Source organism: Mustela nivalis, assembly GCF_964662115.1.
Source record: "Mustela nivalis genome assembly, contig: HAP1_SCAFFOLD_259, whole genome shotgun sequence".
Classification (NCBI taxonomy): Eukaryota; Metazoa; Chordata; class Mammalia; order Carnivora; family Mustelidae; genus Mustela; species Mustela nivalis.
In genome coordinates this window covers 470,851-477,128 of record NW_028136381.1, presented here as the reverse complement: position 1 = coordinate 477,128, position 6,278 = coordinate 470,851, and positions in this window count along the sequence as shown.

Sequence of the window (6,278 nt, the reverse complement as noted above, 5' to 3'; positions counted from 1 at the left end):
TCCACTGTGCACCTGAGATAGGGCCAAATAGGGGTGTGTGTGAGTGTGTTTGTGTGTGGGGGGGGTAATGGCCTTTTGGATGGGTGGTGGGCCTTCAGTGACTGGAAAGCATGATCAGTAGGACTGACAGGATGTGTGAGGGACTCACCAACTGGTTGAAAAAGACAGGAAGGAAATAATGATCCGTGAAATTCATCATTACTCTTTTGCATTGAGTGCTGAAAACTACAGCGTGCATTAGAGTTTATCCTTTACTGAGTAGTGTTGAAGCTGAGACCAGAAGGCTAAGAAATAAAAGGCGGATGTGGGAAGGTGTTCAGTGAGAGCAGGGAAGGATGTGTACTGTTACAGGAACTGAGAGAATGTCCTTGAATCTCGGGCCACGTGGGGACTGTAGGGTGGGGAAAACCAAGGTTTGGGGTGAGGACTTGGACTTTTTGTAGGTTCTTGGAGACTAATCATAGTGATTTAAAACATGATGCCCAGGCCCAAGCTGATCCTAGCTCTGCGTCTTAGGAGCTGTGTTACTCTACCATTGTAGGTCTCAGTTTCCTGAAGGAAGAAATAATCCCACTTCATAGATGATTGTAAAGATGAAATGATATTTAACGTTAATAAAACACTCAGAGCCATGTCTGACATGTAATAGGTGTCAGTGGTTGATTCAAGAAATAAATAGGGGCACCTGGTGGACTCAGTGGGTTGTAGCTCTGCCTTTGTCTCAGGTCATGATCCCAGGGTCCTGGGATCCAGCTTCACATTGGGCTCTCTGCCAACAAGAGTTTGGATCCCAGGACCCTGAGATCAGGACCTGAGCTGAAACCAAGAGTCGGATGCTTTGCCAAACTGAGCCACCCAGGCACCCTTACAGGGCCTGTTGCCTTAGGAAAATAAATTGCAAGGGTAAAGAAAGAGGAGGGAGAAAGTGAGGCCTGTTATTAAGAGAGGCTTGAGAGACTTGTTAACCAATTGCAAGGTATGGGTCTTATCCTCACTCAGGATTTAACAAATACAGAGAGTCAAACTATTTATGAAATAATCAGCTAAATTTCTTATTTTCCCCATGATTTTACTTATTTAGACAGAGATCACAAGTAGGTAGGGGCAAGGCAGAGAGAGAGGAGGAAGCAGGTGCCCCGCTGTGCAGGGATCCAGATGCGGGGCTTGATCCCAGGATCCTGGGATCATGACATGAGTCGAAGGCACAGGCTTTAACCCACTGAGCCACCCAGGCGCCCCAATCTGCTAAATTTGAACTGTGACTTGACATGTCATGATATTGCGAAATTATTTTGAAATGTTTAAAGAGTGAGTATAATTTTGCGGGCATATCTATGTGTGTGTCCATTAAGGGCAGTTTTGCTCCCTAGATGTTTGGCAAAGTCTAGGACATATTCGGTGGTCATAAGCACAAGTGAGGAAGAGGCTCTCTGCACCTCATGTATGGAGACCAGGGGTGCTGCTAAGCATCGTAGTATACTCAGGACAGCGCCCTCAGCAAAGAATGATGGGGTCCAAGGTGTGGGTCATGCCATGGTTGTGTAAGCCTGTTCTGGAGACAGGTGTTGACGTAGCCGTGGGTTCAATGATAGGATAAAGATAGTTGTTTCAAAATGTGATGGGGGCTGTGGGGATGGGCTGTGAGCTGAGAATTATTTAAGTTAGTGATGGGAGTTCCTTATACCATTCTCTCTATTTGGGTGTGTGTATATGTATGTATCTGTATGTTTATATAGTGTGTGTGTGTGTGTGTGTGTGTGTGCGCAGTATGTGTGTATATTATATGCAATTGTATATTTCCATAACAAAAGCTCCCAAGCATGCTAGGGGTGATGTAGAGTTTGTGTTCACGTGGCATCTGGTGCCAGCACGTGGGGAGGGTGGACAAGCTGAGACAGGATTTCGCAGGAGCGGCAGCAGTGGCGTCCTTAGCAGGCTTGGTCTGCAGTGGAATGTTGGTGGTGTCTGGCTGTCGAGCTTCCCTTTATCCCTGTTGTATTTTTATTTTTTTGTATTGTTCTTTGGCCTTCCTAATAGCCTTCCAATAAATTCTTTTTCTGTTAAATTTAGTCAGAACCAGTTTCTGTGAAGCAAGAATTCTGACTTACACAAAAAAAGGGTGAAGCTGATGTATAGAGAAAAGGTGATCTGACAGACTGTGGGAGGAGAGAGAGGAATTAGGAGAAACAGATATATAAAAATATATGTCATTTATATATCTAACAACTAAAATTTACAGAGTATATATATAGATAGATAGATAGATAGATAGATTTATCTATATGCACATACATATGTATATAATATTTGAGAGAAAGAGAATCTCATGGTTTCTGTTTTTCTTGTTCTTAACTTCTATCCCTCTCAAGACCACAGTTTAATTCTAATCCAGGGATATTGTGAGATAGCCCCATTTTTTTAATATAAGAAACTCTCATTTCTACTTCAATAAATGCAAGTGATCTTCTGTCAGCTACAACCCACAGAAGCTCAGCATAGTTTAGATGGTGATGTGCTCACCTAACCACCTTGTTGCTATACTTGCTTTTGCTCACTGCTGTGCAGAGGTTCCACAAATGTCTGTTTCATGGGCACACGATTGTCATTTGGCTCCAGACAAGGAATGAATGTGCTGTTCATGGCAGCAGAGGCACTCTGGTCTTCTTGGCCTTTCCAATAATCATTGTAAGTGGACACACTTATCGAGAGTTCATTCTGTCAATTGTGCCTGTCTTTCATAAGTTTTGCCAGTAAGCCTCAGTCTCTCTGAACACCCCTGACTGTAGGGTCCTCAGTCCTTGGGTTTGTGAGGCACAAGGAATGAATGAATCCAGCGGGGTCCCTTGAGAGACAGCCTGCCAGCCTCTCCTGGTGGGTCCTATACCGACAGACAAAGGCCATTGCAACTTCATTGAGGAAGGTGGCATATAATGTGAAAGAGTGTACAGGGAGGATAGCCTGCGTTTTCCGAGAACAGGCTTTGAGTCAAATAGCCTTAGACTATCACCCTATTTCTACCCTGTGCTCCTGTGCTTCCTTAGGCATGTTTTTTGACCTCTCTATCCTCGGTTTTCTCGTCTGTAAAATGGACTGTTTTATGGATTAAATAAAAAAAATGTATACATATGTAAATTCACAGAGAAGATGGCCTATGGGGAGCCGTGTAGAAATGGTATTTTTATTATTACTCAACATTGTGATTAATATTATCATAGGAAAGTTCTTCCGGTATAAAGAGCATGAAGCTTGAGATGCTCCATTTGGCCCCTTCCAGGCCCTGTGTTTTCCATGATGCCACTTATTCATGAGCTTCGTGATCTCATGCGTGGGTGACCCCTTCTGGGCCAGCACATTAATTATGTAGCCTTGGTAGCTCCCAGGGGCCAGGTCTTGTGGGGAGGGTTTTTGTGTTGGAGCTGTTGGGTCCTGGCTACCTGGACTCCATCACCTTCTACCTGTGTGACACTTGGGACCTAATAACCCTGTGACAGGAAAGCAATTCGGGCTGTTCCTTAGGGTTGTTGATGATGATTAGATGGAATGGTACATATAAAATGCCTGGAACATGTCAAGAAATGTTTGACCTCATTCCATTTTCTTACTCTTTTTTACTAGCTCCCAGAACAACCCACTTCTACCCATTTCTGTTTCAGAGAGGTGAAGTAATTCTGCGAAGGCCATAGTGTTAGGCGAATAAGGTGAGGAAAAGACATTGCAGGTGTTGTGAAGAGCATGAGTAAAAACTGGGGAGTAAGAACCCGCTGTGAAGCTGCAGGTAACCGGGCGTGGCTACCTGCAGAGAGCCAGAAGTGGGCGAGGGAAGGGTGAGGGATGAGTTTAGGAAGGACTTTGGATGTTGTGCTGAAAGACAGTGGGTCCCTGAGGGACTTTTAAGTTGGAGTGACCTCGTTTAATTTGCATTGTCAGATCATTCCAGAAGAGAGGTTGGAGGAGGAGCCAGTAGAGACAGAGAGACTCCAGAGGAGGAGGATCTTCTCTGAGGGATCATGGCAGCCAGTGCAGAGGGTTTGAAGCAGGAGTGAAAGGATCTGGGTCCTTAAGAAGGCACAGCCCACTGGGGAAGAAGACGCCTGCATGGGAGGGAAAATGATGTAGTACAGTGCCCAGCATGGATGCCAAGAGCATGCAGCCTGGAACTGCCGGTCACACAGGCCTATGGTGCCGGGTCTCATATTCACAGAGCAGTGCATTCAGATCAGATGGGATCAGAGCAATAGATTCTGCCAGTTCTGCTTTGGTCAGTAAAACTCAGGATTTAGCTTCCTAAAGTCCTGATTTGTTAGGACTGCTCTCTCTTTTCAAGGGGTATATGTGTGTATTGGAATAAGGGACCAACATCCTAGTTACAAAATCAAGAGAGAAGCCTTATTTTTGTCTGTGAGATTCTACCTGCCTCCAGCCCTCAAATGAGAGTGCAGCATTTTTTGTCATCAGGCAGATGTGATTCCAAGTTCACACTCTGCCACGTCACTGTATGACCTTGAGAAGAAGACCTCATTTCTGGGTCCTTGGTTTTCTTATATACACAGTGGGAGTTATTATGCTGTCTTCTTCCTAGAGTTGCTGTAAAGAAGAGATAGTGCATGTGTGTTTGTTATCTCAGAACATAGCGTTAAGTGCTAAATGGACATTAAGCATTGTTTCTTGCCTTGTCATTTGTGGGTTCCCATTCTGACATCAAGTCATGAGAGCCATTTTGTTTCTATACAGATTTCAGTGACTACAAGAGAGTCTGAATACATTACCAATCAGACTTGATTTGTCCTCAGTGGTCCAGAGCCTCCGATTTCCAGGAATGGTTCAAGGATCCCCCTGGGGACATAGCCCACGTGGAACTCACTCAGAAGCTTTCTGGGACTTGGTGATCCTTCTCACTGTGATAATGGCACAGCTGAATTTCCCAGAAGGAATCATTAATCACAGCAGCCACTGATCCCACAAAGGACAGAGCTGAGCTCTTTGACAGGCATCTAGGACAAAAAGGATTCTTGCTTATGATTCTTAGTTTCAGTCCACCAAGGAGAGAAGGAGAAGCAGACTCCCCCTTTCCATGGAGTAGGTCATGGTTAGATATAGACCATGGATTATCTTTCAACTTCCCTTACCTCTAAACTCAGCCCTTGCTTCCTTCTACCCTGTCTACCCCCAAATCAGAACAAATGCTGACCTGCTGGGATATATGATGGGGCTGAGGAGGAGGAATGCTAAAAAGTAGAGCAAGGATATATCCCATATCTTCTTGCATATTCACTGTATGTCCACTCCAGGTTTTTGATCCTGTGATGAATAAGAAAAAGAAATAATAAATGGAACTTCATGAGTCTAAGCTTTTCTTCACAGCATCCTTCCTTTCAAATAAAATCCAGAAGCCATATGCAACCATGCCAAAGTATCTGTGTCACTCAAGTGTAGAGCCCGTCTCCTGCAGTGAAACATGCAGATCAAACGTGAATGCTTTTCTGTTGCTGTCTAAAGCAGCTTTCCACCAGGATGGCACTGCAGAACTCATTGCTTTGAGGAAAGGACAAACATGGAAAAATTAGTCCTCAATTTCAGTTCACAAAAGGGAAACTGAAGATCTCTTGCACGCAGAATAGAACCAGGACCTATAGACTCTGCTCAAGAATTGATGATCTTGAGTATATCATTGACATTGGCCCCAGTTTTTTTGTCTGTAAAATGGGGAGATGAAGTTAGATCAAGTGTCCCAGTAGGTATAGTCTTGGCTCTTGGCATTCTGGGTCGGATAATTCTCATTGTGGAAGCTGTTATGTGCATCGCAGAATGTCTAGAAGCACCCCTGGCCTCGACTCAGTAGACGTCAATAGGATTTCCCTTACGGTGACCAACGGTGTCTCTAGACGTTGCAGATATCCTTTGGACATAAAACCACCCTGGTTGAGAACCACTGAATTAGATCTGTTAGATAATAAGCAATTTAAAATTTTCCAAGCTGGAGTGAGAGTCGGGGCTCTGCTATCTCCTGGTACCTAGCCCTGTGGGTGGCATTGTGGCAAGCATTCAGTACAAGCTGAACGAGTGAGATGAAATAGACAGTTCCTTCCAGTTCTAGATCAGTTCTTTGGTAGCAAGAGAATCACTAGATGGTGATGATCTTATCACCCATGTGACTGCCTCTATTTGGGTACTGTTTAACATTCCTGGATAGAAGTAGACTAAAAATACCACCTGGTGCTATGAAACAAATAGGTCTGTCTGGCAGTTTAGCAACAAATAGTGACTATAATTATCAAGGA